Source organism: Orcinus orca, chromosome 5 (genome assembly GCF_937001465.1).
Source record: "Orcinus orca chromosome 5, mOrcOrc1.1, whole genome shotgun sequence".
Taxonomy (NCBI): domain Eukaryota; kingdom Metazoa; phylum Chordata; class Mammalia; order Artiodactyla; family Delphinidae; genus Orcinus; species Orcinus orca.
The window spans coordinates 82,888,217-82,905,628 of NC_064563.1; the positions used below are offsets into that span (position 1 = coordinate 82,888,217).

Sequence of the window (17,412 nt, forward strand, 5' to 3'; positions counted from 1 at the left end):
TCGGCAGGCGGACTCTCAACCACTGCGCCACCAGGGAAGCCCCTGAACAATGGTTTTTGAAGAATTATTAATGAAATACAGTTAATTCAAAATGTATATTAACTATAATTGAGTTGTTTTTTCATGGTTCAGAAGGGAAAATTTCAGGAAAGTATGCTTGCACCCCACCCACCTCTCATGATTATATTACAGACTGAAATAATGGTTTCCTCACACTTTTCATCTCAATCACCCAAATCCTCTCAGTCTTATCAGTGTTCTCCGTGCTCTTTGACTTCCCAGAATTGAAACGTTCAGTATTATTTCTGCATCAGTAAGAATCAGTCACTGTAACCTCCTTGTAGCTTCAGCTCATTTTTGCATTACTTTCATTAACTTTTTTGATTGAGTGTGAAGAAGCTTCCCTCACCAAATCAAGAATTTATGTTAGTGTATAACTGTAAGGCTTTAATTTAATGCCAGCCATTCTTCTTCATTAAAAGAAGATACAGTAAATATAGCACAAGTTCATAGCTTTCTCCAAGAACTTTTAAATATTGAATGAACACTAAACTGAAATTTAAGTGTAAGAAATATTTTAAATTGTACATAATTTATTCGTTCATTTAATTATGCATTACATGAAACATTTGTTAAACATCCATCATGTGGCAGACACTGTATTAGGCGCTGGAGATACTAAGATAGTAAGTCATGGTCCCAGTTCTCAAGGAGCTCATAGTTTAAAAGAAGCGAGACAGGTAAGTAAAAATACGAGTTCAACTCAGTGAAATGGGTACTACATGGAGGTTTGCTGATGCTCAGTTGTGGCACAAATGAACTAAATGATCAACTCTACTTAAAACAGAGGGCTACAGGGACTTCCCTGGTGGTCCAGTGGTTAAGACTCTGCGCTTCCACTGCAGGGGCGCAGGCCTGATCCCTGGTCAGGGATGGGGGTGGGGGGAGCTAAGACCTCACATGCCCCGCGGCGAGGCCAAACTAAGATTAAAAAAAAAAAAGAAGGCTACAAAAGGTTCACAGAGGAAGATGCTTATAACAAGTTTTGAAGGAGAGGTAGAAATTTTCCTGCTAGAGACAGCAAAGAAGAACATTTCAGAAAGATGGAAGAGTGTGTGCTAATGTAAAGAGGCAAGTAACAGTAATTGTACTTTGTTCCCAATAACTGGGAATTAGAAGCAGTTTGATGGCACTAATGCCTAAGACGAGACCTTATAGGAGACAGGGCTGGAAGGGCTAGATCCTAAATGGTATTGAATACCTTGATAAAAGGTTTGGATTTCATTCAGTTGGCAGTCGGCAGTAATTGGGTGCTAAATGTGGAAGTGACATGATCAGATCTGTGGTAAGAAGACCACGATTCTGTGCGGATGGATATATGGTGAGATCAGAGGTAAAGAGTGTAGCTGAAATAGTTGGCTGACTACTGAATATTCATGATGCAGGGAAGCATTTGCTCCACCAGTGTCAACATTTCCTAGATCTTTCCAGGTGGAACCCTGTGGCTAGCTCTGGCTAAAGGAATGTGAGTAAAAGTGTATAGGGCATTCTGAGCCAAGGTGGTTAAGTGAATCTACCTCATACTGTCTTCCCTTCCACAGCAGCCCTGGAGGCCTCATTGTGAAGATGGTTGTGTCACAAGATGGGAGGAACCTGGATCCCTGAGTCAGAGAAGAGGTGCCCAGGAGAGCCACCCAACCAAGAACACCTACACTGAACTCTGCATGAGTAAAAAAATAATTTGTGTGTGTGTTAAGCGTCAGATATCCAAATATTGTTAACACTGTTAGATTACCTCAATCTAACTAATCTGACTAATGCAAAAGGAGTATTAGGAGATGTTTGCAATATTTGAGATAAGATAAAGACTTTCTATATTATATGCTGAAGTATAGGAGCCCTTGGAGAAGACAAGTGGAAGATGGAAGAAAGAAGGATAATAATTTATGGATAATATTGAGAAGGCAGGAGGAGATAGGATCCAGAGCATAAGAAGCATTAGCTCCTTCAACAGGGGGCAGGAAAGAGGGATGCCTATTTAAAACAGAAGGGAAGACACATCTATAGGTGAGCAGTAAGAAGCCACTTAGTTTTCTCTAAGACAGAGGAGGTAAAGACATCTGCTGAGAGAGTGAAAGGATAGCAATAAAGGTCCAAGACAAACAGTAATTTCTGTGAAGAACAGGAGAGAGCTGGGCAGAGATATTTAACAAGTGAAAGGCCACCAGCCCACATGGTTGGATGAATTTTCTCCAGCGCAGCTCATCATTCTGGGTGTAGGGGGAAGATAGGTGGATTTTAGGATTGATCCAAGGTTAAAGGATTGCAGAGTAGATGCATTGCAAGAACAAAGGAATGGTGGAATTGGCTCAGTAAGTTAGGATAGGCCTAGCTGCTGTAACCAGGGACCCAACAGTAATTCAGTGGTTCAAACAAGATAGAATTTTCCAATTCCAGGTACAATGGAGTATTCCACAATGGATGCAGCTAAAAATAAAACAAAACAAAAACCTGGACATAATGTATAGAGCAGATTTTTGAGGACTCTGAAAATTAAATAGTAGTTGGTGATTGGGGAAGAGGACTAGAATTTGAAGTACCATCAAACTGGTAGTGAGTTTGTCATCTTTTTGCTCCAATAAGCAGCATAAAACCTGAATGTGGGCATCTGCACAGAGGGAGCTCCAGGAGAATCCCTCTAGCTCTGGCTCAAAGAACAGAGAAGAGCCTCCTAATGCTCTGAGAGAGTGGGGGAAACCCACCTTTTTTCTTTTCTCCATTCTCTCACACGCCAGCCCCTAAGAAATCCCATGGTGGCAGTGGCAGTGGCAGCATCTGTAGTGACGGTTGGACCTGCAGGATTCTAAAATGCTGAGGGAGGGGAACCTTTGTCTCTGATCAGAGGAGCTGTGATCATCTGTGTGGGACAGACCCCTGTTGCTTTTTGTTTTCTCTCTGCCCTCCTGCTGGTTGATCCTGGACATCAGTGTAATTGCAAAAACTGTGCAACAAAGTCAATAAAAAGCTCCAACTTTCTGGTTGGAGAATTCCAGGTAACCAGAAAGTACGGAAGAGATTGCCACAGGGAGGAGATTGGGAAAGCAACCCATAAAGTTGCTTATGCATTCTTGAGCCCACGTAAAGTTGCTTATGAATTCTTGAGCCCACTTCCAAGTGCATATGCCCATGCCCATGCTGACTCCAAACAGCATACAAGTTTAAGAACTGAACTTAAACTTGTTCTAATAAGAACTTGGAATTCTTATTAGATACTATGGAGGACAGAAAGAAGTGAAACAACATTCCTAAAGTGAAGAAAGAAAAAACACTGTCAAGCCAGAATTCTATATCCAGCAAAAATACTTTCCAGAGGGAAGGTGAAATAAAGACATTCTCAATGAAGGAAAACTCAGAGCCAGCAGACCTGCCCAAAAATAATTGCTAAAGGAAGTCCTTCAGACTGAAGAAAAATTATACCAGAGGAAGGAAACTTGGGATATCAGAAATGAAGAGAGAGCAACAAAAATAACAAATACATAGGTAAATATGAGAGTATTCTTCTCCTCTTGAATTATTTAAAATACTTTTCTAAAGCAAAAATTAGAAAATATCTAGAACTGAACAAAAATGAAAATACAACACATCAAAATTTGTGGATGCAATTAAAGCATTGCTTAGAGAGAGATTTATAGCATTAAATGCTTATATTGGCAAAGAAGAAAGTTCTCAAATCAACAATCTAAACTTCCACCTTGAGAAGCTTTTAAAAAGATGAGCTAAATCAACCCCAAACAGCAGAAGACTGGAAAAAATAAAGGTAAGGGCAAAAATCAATGAAATTGAAAACAGAAAACCAATAGATAAATATCAGTGAAACAAAAAACTCAATAAAACTTGATAAATCTTTAGCCAGACAGAAAGAGAGAGAGAGAGCATGAGGGGAATGTGGGAGGGTGGCAGTAGGCAGGGATTGCCAATATCAGGAATGAAAGAGGAATATGACTACAGACCCTATAGACATCAAAAGAATATTAAGGGAATACTATGAAGAACAACTCTACACGCAAAAATTCAACAACTTCAATTAAATTGACTGATTTCTTGAAAATTACAAACTATGAGATGTACTAAAGATTAAATAGATATTAAAGAGATTGAATTCATGGTTTAAAATCTTTCAAAAAAGAAAGCTCTAAACCCAGATGGTTCCACTGGTGAATTTGCCAAATGTTTAAAGAATAACTAACATTATTTCTACAGTATCTTCCAGAAAATATAAGATGAGGGAACAGTTCCCAACTTACTTTATAAAGGCAGCTTTACACCAATACCAAAACCAGACAAAGATAGTACTAGGAAAGAAAACTGGAGACTAATATACCATATAAACAGAAACACAAATATTCCAACAAGATATTAGCAAATTGAATCCAGTAATATATAAAAAGAATAAAACACCACAATCAAGGAAGTTTATCCTGGCAATGCAATGTTAGTTCAATATTTCAAAATTATTCAGTATAATCCACCATACTAATATCAAAACACAGCATTAAGAAAGTGAATAGGTGAACCACAGGTAGAAAGAAAATATTTGCAAAACAAAATATCTGATAAAGGACTTGTATTCAGAATATATAAATAACTCTCAAGACTCAACAAAAACAAATTGGACAAAAGATTTGAGCAAACATTTTACCAAAGAAGCTATATTGTTGGCCCACAAGCCCATGAAAAGATGCCCCAAATTGTAGTCATTAGAAAAATGCAGATTAAAACTACAGTTTAGCCAGTAGGATAGCTGAAATTAAAAAGACTGACAATATGAAGCCTTGGTGAATATGGAGAAACTGGAATCCTCATACGTTATAAGCAAGAATGCAAAGTGGTACAGCCACTTGGAAAATCAGTTTGGCAGTTTTTTTTTAAAGTTAAACATATACGTACCATGTGGTCCAGCGATTTCACTCCTAGATATTTACCTAAGAAAAATAAAAATATGTCCTCACAAGACTTGTATTTGAATATAGCATAAGCATTCATAATAACCACAAATGGTAATAATACAAATGTTCATCATCTAGTGAACGGGTAATCAAAATATAGTATATCTATGCAATAGAATATTACTCAGCAACTAAGAGGAATGAACTACTGATACACATAACAGCATGGATGAATCTCAAAAGCGTCATGCTAAATGAAAGAACCTAGTCACAAAAGTCATAACATACTATATGATTCCATTTGTATGAAATTCTAGAAAAGGCAAAACTATAATGACCTGAAGCACATCAGTGGTTCCCTGGGGGAAAGGATGTACTGCAAAAGGGCAGAAGGGAGCTTTCGGTGAGTGAAAGAAGTGTAGTGAAACTGGATTGTGGGGGGCTGGCTGCATGACTCTGTACATGTATGCATGCAATTTACCAAAATGCATCAAACTATACATCTAAAATGTAGGTGAATTTTATTACATGTAAATTATGCCACAATACAGATGTAAAAATTAAAATGAAGGTTAAGTAAAGATGTTTCCAGACAAACAAAACATGAGAGAATTCAATGCTAGCAGCTGTAAACCAAAAGAAACACCATGAAGTTCTTCAGGCTAAAGGAAAATGATGTCAGATGTTAGCGTGGAAGAGCACTGGAAAGGGTAAATTTGTGGTTAAATGTACAAGAATGTTGACTGTTTACATCAAAACAATAATAACCCCATTTGTAGAACTAAAATACAATACAATGGTAACAATAGCTCAAACTGTGGGAAGGTGATAAATGCAGTTTAACTGTTGCAAAGTTTCTTGCCTTATTTAGGAAGTGGTAAAATCAAAAGTACTTACTTAAGGTAGACTGTAATACATCAAGAAGGCATATTGTAATCTCTAGGGTAACCACTAAAAGAACTATTTTAAGAATGTGTAACTAAAATGTGAATAAAGAAGAAAAATGGAATAATTAAAAATGTTTTCATAATCCAAAAGAAGGCAAGACAGTTGGACCCCCAGGAACCTGTTGAGATCGCGGGCCTGATCCTCTGCCCACCTAGGCCCCTGCCAGCTGCACGGGTCCTGGGGGAGTGGGAGGGCGGGAAAGGGGAGCAAAAGTAAAGGCCGGACCTCCGGGACGGCACCCCTGAGTGGTGGCTGGGGAAGGGAAGGAGTTCCTACACCCAGTGGGACCCACCCACGGTTCGGGGTCCAGCGGGGATGGGGTACACCCTGGAGGAGACAGTGGGAGGGAGCGTGAAGGAACAGAAGGGAACGAGGTGAGTGCTTCACCTGTCCACTTAGGCACTGGGAAGGCTGTTGGGCTCCCAGGCCTAATCCTCTGCCCTTGGAGCCTCCTTCCTGCTGCGCAGAGCACAAGCCCCGCCCCTACACCCCCACCCAGGGCCCCACCTCTACACTCAGAGAACCCCTCCCACAAGCTGGGCTTAAACCCTACCCACACACCCTCACTCAGGGCCCTACATCCAAACTCTGGAACCCCACACTCCAGAGGCCCTTCTTTCCATGTGCTGCCTCTCCCCTTCCATGCAGGTCCTAAGCAGAGGCCCCGTGCCATGCTCAAACTTAACCCGCCACCTGCCTAGGTCCCACCGCACCCTAAACCCCGCCTCTGCCTAAGTTCCACCCCCCACCTAAACTCCACCTCCACACCCAAGGCTTTTTTTTTTCCTCTTTTAAACTGGGGTTCTGTTTTACCTTGTTGATTCTTTTATATTTTTATTTTTCCTAATAAATCTTTTACTTTTCTAATTTTATTTTATTCTTTATACTTTGTTAGTGATCTCTCCTTTTGGTGTGTTGCCCCACACACACTTTTTTTTTTTTTTCCTTTTTTCTGCTGTGGTTTTATTTTACCTGGTTGCAGTTGTTTCAATTATAGTTTTATTTTTCCTAATATATTCTTTATCTTTCTAATTTTATTGTATTTTTTATTCTTTGATATTGTACTGCTCCTTTTTTTCTTTCTTTCATCCTTTTTTTTTTTTAACCATGCCATGAAGCTTGCAGGATCTTGGTTCCCAGGCCAGAGGTCAGGCCCATGCTCCTGTGGTGGGAGCTCCAAGTCCAAACTGCTGGACTAACAGAGAACTTCAGACCCCATGGAATATCAGTTGGAGTGAGGCCTCCCTGAGGTCCTCATATCAGCACCAGGACCCAGCTCTATCTAACTGCCTGCAAACTCCAGTGCTGGACACCTCAGGCCAAACAACCAGTAAGACAGGAATTACAGCATCACCCATCAAAAAAAAAAAACAAAAATGAAATGACAAAAAAATATGTTACAGATGAAGGAGCAAGGTAAAAACCTACAAGACCAAGTAAATGAAGACAAAATAGGCAAACTACCTGAAAAAGAATTCAGAGTAATGATAGTAAAGATGATCCAAAATCTCAGAAACAGAATGGAGAAAATTCAAGAAACATTTAACAAGGATCTAGAAGAACTAAAGAGCAAACAAACAGTGATGAACAACACAATTACTGAAATTAAAAATACTCTAGAAGGATTCAATAACAGAATAACTGAGGCAGAAGAACAGATAAGTGACCTGGAAGATAAACTGGTGCCAGGGAGCAGAATAAAGAAAAAAGAATGAAAAGAATTGCGGACAGTCTCAGAGACCTCTGGGACAACATTAAACACACCACCATTCGAATTATAGTGGTCCCAGAAGAAGAAGACAAAAGAAAGGGTCTGACAAAATATTTGAAGAGATTATAGTCGAAAACTTCCCTAACATGGGAAAGGTAATAGTCAATCAAGTCCAGGGAGCACAGAGAGTACCATACAGGATAAACCCAAAGAGAAACACACCGAGACACATATTAATCAAACTATCAAATATTAAATACAAAGAAAAAATATTAAAAACAGCAAGGAAAAAGCAATAAATAACATACAAGGGAATCCCCATAAGGTTGACAGCTGATTTTTCAGCAGAAAGTCTGCAAGCCAGAAGGGAGTGCAGGACATATTTAAAGTGATGAAAGGGAAAAACCTACAACCAAGATTACTCTACCCAGCAAGGATCTCATTCAGATTCGATGGAGAAATTAAAACCTTTACAGATAAGCAAAAGTTAAGAGAATTCAGCACCACCAAACCAGCTTTACAAGAAAAGCTACAGGAACTTCTCTAGGCAGGAAACACAAGAGAAGGAAAAAACCTACAAAACAAACCCAAAACAATTAAGAAAATGGTAATAGGAACATACATATCAATAATTCCCTTAAATGTAAATGGAATAAATGCTCCAACCAAAAGACATAGACTGGCTGAATGGATACAAAACAAGACCCATACATATGCTATCTACAAGAGACCCACTTCAGACCTAGGGACACATACAGACTGAAAGTGAAGGGATGGAAAAAGATAGTCCATACAAATGGAAATCAAAAGAAAGCTGGTGTAGCAATTCTCATATCAGACAAAACAGACTTTAAAATAAAGCCTATTACAAGAGACAAGGAAGGACATTACATAATGATCAAGAGATCAATCTAAGAAGAAGATATAACAGTTGTAAATATTTATGCACCCAACATAGGAGCACCTTAATACGTAAGGCAAATACTAACAGCCATAAAAGGGGAAATCGACAGTAACACAATTATATAGGGGACTTTAACACCCCACTTTCACCAATGGACAGATCATCCAAAATGAAAATAAATAAGGGAACACAAGCTTTAAATGACACATTAAGGGCTTCCCTGGTGGCGCAGTGGTTCAGAGTCCGCCTGCCGATGCAGGGGACGCGGGTTCGTGCCCCCGGTCCGGGAAGATCCCACATGCCGCGGAGCGGCTGGGCCCGTGAGTCATGGCCGCTGAGCCGGCGCGTCCGGAGCCTGTGCTCCGCAACGGGAGAGGCCACAGCAGTGAGAGGCCCGTGTACCGCAAAAAAAAAAAAAAAAAAAAAAATGACACATTAAACAAGACGGACTTAATTGATATTTATAGGACATTCCCTCTAAAAACAACAGAATACACTTTCTTCTCAAGTGCTCATGGAACATTCTCCAGGATAGATCATATATTGGGTCAGAAATCAAGCCTTGATAAATTTAAGAAAATTGAAATCATATCAAGTATCTTTTCCGACCACAACACTATGAGACTAGATATAAATTACAGGAAAAAAATCTGTAAAAAATACAAACACATGGAGGCTAAACAATACACTACTAAATAACCAAGACATCACTGAAGAAATCAAAAAATACCTAGAAACAAATGACAAGGAAAACACGATGACCCAAAACCTATGGGATGCAGCAAAGCAGTTTTAAGATGGAAGTTAATAGCAATACAGTCCTACCTCAAGAAACAAGAAAAATCTCAACCAACCTAACCCTACACCTAAAGCAATTAGAGAAAAACAAACAAAAAAAAACCCCAAAGTTATCAGAAGGAAAGAAATCATAAGTATCAGATCAGAAATAAATGAAAAAGAAATGAAGGAAACAATGGCAAATATCAGTAAAACTAAAAGCTGATTCTTTGAGAAGATAAACAAAATTGATAAACCATTAGCCAGACTCATCAAGAAAAAAGGGGAGAAGACTCAGATCAACAGAATTAGAAACGAAAAAGAAGTAACAACTGACCCTGCAGAAATACAAAGTTTCATGAGAGATTGCCAAAAGCACCTATATGCCAATAAAATGGACAACCTGGAAGAAATGGACAAATTCTTAGAAAAGCACAACCTTCCAAGACTGAACCAGGAAGAAATAGAAAATATAAACAGACCAATCACAAGCACTGAAATTGAAACTGTGATTTTAAATCTTCAACAAACAAAAGCCCAGGACCAGACGGATTCACAGGCAAATTCTATGAAACATATAGAGAAGAGCTAACACCTATCCTTCTCAAACTCTCCCAAAATATAGCAGAGGGAGGAACACTCCCAAACTCATTCTACGAGGCCACCATCATCCTGATTCCAAAACAAGACAAAGATGTCACAAAAAAATAAGCCTACAGGCAAATATCTCTGATGAACATAGATGCAAAAATCCTCAACAAAATACTAGCAAACAGAATCCAACATCACATTAAAAGGATCATACACCATGATCAAGTGGGGTTTATCCCAGGAATGCAAGGATTCTTCAATATATGCAAATCAATCAATGTGATACACTATATTAACAAACTGAAGGATAAAAACCGTATGATAATCTCCATAGATGCAGAAAAAGCTTTTGAAAAAATTCAACACCGATTTATATAAAAACTCTCCAGAAAGTAGTCATAGAGGGAACCTACCTCAACATAATAAACACCATATATGACAGACCCACAGCCAACATCATTCTCAATGGTGAAAAACTGAAACCATTTCCTCTAAGATCAGGAACAAGACAAGGTTGCCCATTCTCACCACTATTATTCAACATAGTTTTGCAAGTTTTAGCCACAGCAATCAAAGAAGAAAAAGAAATAAAAGGAATCCAAATCGGAAAGAAGAAGTAAAGCTGTCACTGTTTGCAGATGACATGATGCTATACATAGAGAATCCTAAAGACGCTACCAGAAAACTACTAGAGCTAATCAATGAATTTGGTAAAGTTGTAGGATACAAAATTAATGCACAGAAATCTCTGGCATTCCTATATACTAATGATGAAAAATCTGAAAGAGAAATTAAGGAAACACTCCATTTACCGTTGCAACAAAAAGAATAAAATACCTAGGAATAAACCTACCTAAGGAGACAAAAGACCTGTATGCAGAAAACTATAAGACACTGATGAAAGAAATTAAAGATGACACAAACAGATGGAGAGATATACTATGCTCTTGGATTGGAAGAATCAATATTGTGAAAGTGACTATACTACCCTAAGCAATCTACAGGTTCAACGCAATCCCTATCAAACTACCAATGGCATTTTCCACAGAACTAGAACAAAAAAATTCACAATTTGTATGGAAACAAAAAAGACCCCAAATAGCCAAAACAATCTTGAGAAAGAAAAACGGAGCTGGAGGAATCAGACTCCTGGACTTCAGACTATACTACAAAGCTACAGTAATCAAGACAGTATGGTACTGGCACAAAAACAGAAAGATAGATCAATGGAACAGGATAGAAAGCCCAGCGATAAACCCACACACGTATGGTCACCTTATCTTTGATAAGGGAGGCAAGAGTATACAGTGGAGAGAAGACAGCCTTTTCAATAAGTGGTGCTGGGAAAACTGGACAGCTACATGTAAAAGAATGAAATTAGAACACTTCCTAACACCATACACAAAAATAAACTCAAAATGGATTAAAGACCTAAATATAAGGCCAGACACTATAAAACTCTTAGAGAAAAACATAGACAGAACACTCTATGACATAAATCACAGCAAGATCCTTTTTGACCCACCTCCTAGAGAAATGGAAATAAAAACAAAAATAAACAAATGGGACCTAATGAAACTTCAAAGCTTTTGCACAGCAAAGGAAACCATAAACAAGACGAAAAGACAACCTTCAGAATGGGAGAGAATATTTGCAAATGAAGCAACTGACAAAGGATTAATCTCCAAAATATACAAGCAGCTCATGAAGCTCAATATCAAAAAAACAAACAATCCAATCTAAATATGGGCGGAAGACCTAAACAGACATTTCTCCAAGGAAGATATACAGATTGCCAACAAACACATGAAAGGATGCTCAACATCATTAATCATTAGAGAAATGCAAATCAAAACCACAATGAGGTATCACCCGCACACCGGTCAGAAAGGCCATCATCAAAAAATCTACAGGCATTAAATGCTGGAGAGGGTTTAGTGAAAAGGGAACCCTCCTGCACTGTTGGTGGGAATTTAAATTTTAATTTAAATTAAATTGATACAGCCACTATGGAGAACAGTATGGAGGTTCCTTAACTAAAAATAGAACTACCATACGACCCAGCAATCCCACTACTGGGCATATACCCTGAGAAAACCATAATTCAAAAAGAGACATGCAGCGCGAAGGGGCGGGGCACGGTGTCGGGCACAGGGCACAGCGCAGGGCAAGGCGCAGGGCGGGTGACGTCGACGCCCGGCGGGAAGACGGTGATGGCGTGAGGGTGACGGGGGTGAAGGCACCTGCACCACGCGCTCCTGCCCGGACCCAGACATGCCGGTTCTGGTGAGGCAGAAACTTGAGAGGAGCCGTCCTCTCCCTGAAGCCTCGTGGTGGAACAGCTGTCTGACCCGTTCAAAGGGAAGGATGAAATCTCTTCACACGCACGCGATGTGAATGGAAGAGGCCTGTCACTATGCGAACAGTACGGCACTCTGAACACAGACTAAAGACAGCTCTCATCTCAAAGAACCCAGCGCTTGTGTCACAGTATGAGAAGTTAGATGCTGGGGAAAAGCATCTGATGGACGAAGCCTTCCGGCCAAACAGTGATTCTTTGGACCCATTACTTTGCATTCGCAGTCAGACTGGATAACCTCCCATCCTGAGGCTCCCCAAGACTTTGAAGAGTTTTTCAATGATCCTTACAGAAAGACACCTTCTCCACAGAAGCATAGTATTTATATACAGTGCATTGGATTGCTAGGAAACACCAGAAGTATCAGTGAAGAATATGTGAAATGGCTCAAGGGCTACTGTGAAGCATTTTTCTATGGCTTGACGGTAAAACTCCTAGAACCAGTTCCTGTCTCTGCAACGAGATGTTCCTTTAGAATCAGTGATAACACACAGAACCTACGGATTCATGCAGGGCAGATCCTGAAGTTCTTAAAAAAGAAGAAACCTGAAGATGCTTTTTGTGTTGTGGGAATAACAATGATCGATCTTTACCCAAGAGACTCCTGGAATTTTGTCTTTGGACAGGCATCCTTGACAGATGGTGTGGAGATATTCAGCTTTGCCAGGTGCGGCAGTGATTTTTACAGCTCACACTACAAAGGCAAACTGAAGAAGCTGCAGAAGAAATCTTCAAGTGACTACTCAGTGTTTGATAATTATTACGTTCCTGAAGTGACTCGTGTTTTGCTGCTTTGGTCCTGTAAGACTTTAACCCATGAGATTGGACATATCTATGGACTTCGGCACTGCCAGTGGCTCGCATGCCTGACGCAAGGCTCCAACCACTTGGAAGAAGCTTACCAGCGTCCCCTCGACCTTTGCCCCATCTGTTTACGCAGAGTGCTATCGGCTTCCACCTTAAAGACAGATACAAAGGGACACGGGTTCCAGCCCTGGCCCGGGAAGATCCCACATGCCGCGGAGCAACTAAGCCCGTGCGCCACAACTACTGAGCCTGCACTCTAGAGCCCATGAGCCACAACTACTGAGCCCATGAGCCACAACTACTGAAGCCCGCGCACCTAGAGCCTGAGCTCCGCAACAAGAGAAGCCACCGCAATGAGAAACCCATCCACAATGAAGAGTAACCCCTGCTTGCAGCAACTAGAGAAAGCCCACGGGCAGCAATGAAGACCCAACGCAGCCAAAAATAAATTAAATAAATAAATAATAAATTTACTTAAAAAAAAAGACATGCACCATAATATTCATTGCAGCACTATTTACAATAGCCAGACATGGAAGCAACCTAAGTGTCCATCAACAGATGAATGGATAAAGAAGATGTGGCACATATATACAATGGAATATTACTCGGCCATAAAAGGAAATGAAATTGAGTTATTTGCAGTGAGGTGGATGGACCTTGAGTCTCTCATACAGAGTGAAGTAAGTCAGAAAGAGAAAAACAAATACCATATGCTAATACATATATATGGAACCTAAAAAAAACTGGTTCTGAAGAACCTATGGGCAGGACAGGAATAAAGACACAGATGTAGAGAATAGGCTTGAGGACACGGGAAGGGAGAAGGGTAAGCTGGGACGAAGTGAGAGAGTAGCACTGACATATATACACTACCAAGTAAAATAGATAGCTAGTGGGAAGCAGATGCATGGCACAGGGAGATCAGCTCGGTGCTTTGCAACCACCTAGAAGGGTGGGATAAGGAGGGTGGGAGGGAGATGCAAGAGGGAGGGGATGTGGGGTATACACATGCATATAGCTGATTCACTTTGTTATACAGCAGAAACTAACACAACACTGTAAAGCAATTATACTCCAATAAAGATGTTAAAAAAAAAAGGCAAGAAATGAGAAATAAAAGAACAAAGCACAAGAGGACAGATAGGAGAGAAATAGCAAGTGTTAGACTTAAACTGTATCATTAACTATTAATTATTTTAAATGTCAATGGTCTATGATCCAATTAAAAGACAAAGTTTGTCAGAGCAAATAAAAACACAGAAACCAGCTAAATGCTATTAACCAGAGCCACACATTAGAGAGAAAGATGAGGAAGATTGAAAAATAAAAGGATGAGAAAAGATATCCTACCCAAATACTAATCAAAGTAAATCTTATGTTGTGAAATTAATATCAGACAAAGTAGATGTTGAGGTAAGCAGTATTGCTAGAGGTTAAAGGGGACTTTTCATAATTAAACATATTTTAAAACATTACCCATTTCTATCTTCCTTTCTTTTGTTAAGTGCTATAATTTTCTAATAATGGAATAACTATATTCAGGTAAGATGATGACTCCAAAATGCTGTGTCATTTCAAGCACAAAAATATGATGAAACTAATTTTTTTAAAAATTATTGCCCATCTATGCATGCCATTAGACTTTTAAGAGAGACACCTTTGAAAATGTTAGGACTATTACATTTGCTGATCACCAAAGATTTTATTTGTTCCTATATAGCATTAATGTGCAAAACTACTTATTGCATCTGTCCTGTTTAATAGTCTGCTTCCCTTTCCTCTTTATTCTTCTGAAGTCACGGGTAATGAATTCACTCAGAAAACAGGAGTGAGTTAGCACTCATCAGCTATTATGTGTCTTGATGAGAGTTCGGACATTACCTGTCTTTAAAAAAATAACTACTGTAGCTTCGCGTTCGGCTATTTTTTTCTGGACATGCATCTAGCTTCTAATATACCCTTAAACAGAAGGTAATAAATGTAAAGCTATAGAACTTTGTATAAATGTCAGGATCTGTGATTATTTTTCACCAAACTCAGAACGCCATCATTCAGAAACCACATATGATTCAGTGAGGTGCTTTTGCTCATAAAAACCATTTAGTTTCTCTCGGGGAGCTGTAGCCAGAGGAAGAGACACTCTCTAAACATTGAACCAGGAGCTGTTCAGGTAGAACACTGTGGAGGACACACAGAATGTGTCCATCGTTCAACAACTTCATTTGAATCAGAACCAGTAACAAAATAACAACAAAATGGAGGGGCCGTCATTTCCAAGCTTTGATGTCTTATAAGCTGGTGGAGCTAAAATTTACTGTAACTGTAGGCACACTGAAACCGGGAGATCTGAGAAGGTGTGGCCACGGTGTAGGGCCCTCAGAGGAGGGAGTGGTTATCAAAACGCAGAGGAAGCATCCTGTGCAGAGAGGAGCTAAGACTTTTGGTTGGTGGAGCAGGAGAGAGCTGGGGAGGGGAGCAGAAAAACTTTTGCCTTACTCTCCTTCCTTTTTCACACCTCCTGCCAATAATCTCTACTGGCCAAACACAATGGGAAACCAGCAAGCAAGTTGGTGCAGCCTTTGTGGGAACAGAATAAGATGGAGAAGTGTATAGAGGGGATCTGGAGGAGCACAGGGAAACTATCTGGCACGGGGGCTGTCACAACTGTCTAGATAAGAGACCACTTACTGAATTTGAATCTCAGCTCTGCCATAAACTGTGTGCTGTTTGACTTTGTGGAAGATGCTTAACTGCTCTGAGCCGCAGTGTCCTATTCTGTTAAAATGAGAGGAATATCCTTACCTCACAGATTATTGTGAGGATAAGGTTAACGTGTGTCATTTAGTGCAGTGCCTGGCACACAGTAAGTGCTAGATAAATAAGTTACTTTCCCTTCCTTCGTTGAACTTATACTCTTCTTGCCTCTTTTAAGCCAAGCCTAGAGATCTACTTTCTTTTTAACATTAGCATGCTTTAGAAAGATCCTCTTATTCGTAAAGGCCCTGGGGAAGAGTTAGGATCATTCCTATGTCAGATACATTACAGTTATAATTGCTTTGGATCATGGTATTATTTAAGCAGAAAAACATTTATTTTTAACTCTTCAGAAATGCTGTGCACACTACAAGGGACTAATTTGGCCCTTAGCAAATAATTCAACATAAATTACCACCTATTTACCAGAAGCAGCAGTTTATTTCCTAGGACCACTAGACACTGACATCAGCTGTACCCTATTTGTTTGTGTCAGGTAATGCGATACTCTGCATGCAGAACACTTCATTGGATAGCCTTTGGGGGAAGCTCAGAAGATTTTCTATAAGCCAATTGCTCATTCCAAGGATTAGAAGAACATTTCTTATTGTAAACTACACACAGATTTGCCAGGTCATTTCCAAGTTCTGATGGAAAGTCTATAATGTATTCTTATAGTCATCTAATGTCTTTATCCATGATCCCTCAGGCTGGAATGTTTTCTGCTATTCCATTCACCCAGAGTAATTCTAAAACAATGATGGTTGCCCTGCTAACTGGGCCTCCAGAGGAGTCTGGAGCATGCCCAGACTACAGGCTTTCCCTGTGGGGTGCTCTGATGAGGTGGGGGGGGGGGAAACTGAGGGTACTGAGTGCAGTGTTGAGAAAGACCCACAAAATGATAATAATGCTTACATGTGTATCCACTTCCCATTAGCAATTTCACAGCCATTATGCCAGTTGAGGTGGGTAGGATAATTACCTGCTTGCTCTTTTCAGATGAGAAAACTGACTTTCAGGGATGTTAAGTAGCTTGCCCAAGGCCTTCCAACAATTTGGGTTGACACAAGGATTAGAATATAGGTCTAAAGAACTTGTCTAGGGATGAAAAAGCAAACTTACATCCCAGAGTCACTTGCTAACTGCCTGGTCTCTGTAAAAGAATGAAACAAAGACCACCAGAGCTTTAACAGTAAAAAAAAGAAAGCAGAGTAAAGTTTATTTCTTTGCCTGACAAGAAAACACTCATCAGTTTAAAAAAAAAAAATTCAGCGACTAGTTTGCTGAGGGGAAAAAGTCAGAATTTGTAAGTGCTTTAGAAAGGTAGAGGGGATTCAAGGTGGTTATGCTAAGTAAGCGTTGAAAACTAATTCTTTGGATAGAATGGAGCCAGACCCTAGGTCTTAACATGATCCATTAAAACAAGCCCCACTGTCCATTGATATGGAGAGTCTTTAGTTAGGCCCAGTGAGGGTCTGGTTGAGGGCTCACTAGATGTTGATGTTCCTTTTTCAGCTTCAGCTGGTTACAATAGTTAAAGACGGCATTCAGTTTTGACATCTTCTCAAACTCTCAAAATTCTCAAATATTTATCGGAATTACTCAGAGGGCT

At 39.8% G+C, this 17,412-nt stretch overlaps 1 pseudogene across 1 annotated transcript; it reads left to right on the plus strand.

Annotated features, from left to right (window-relative positions):
- Window positions 1-12,154: 12,154 nt before the first annotated feature.
- Window positions 12,155-13,910, plus strand: LOC101272785 (archaemetzincin-2-like; annotated as a pseudogene). The gene has a single exon (XR_004476090.2). The product of XR_004476090.2 is annotated as an archaemetzincin-2-like (transcript).
- The last annotated feature ends 3,502 nt before the right edge of the window (window positions 13,911-17,412 follow it).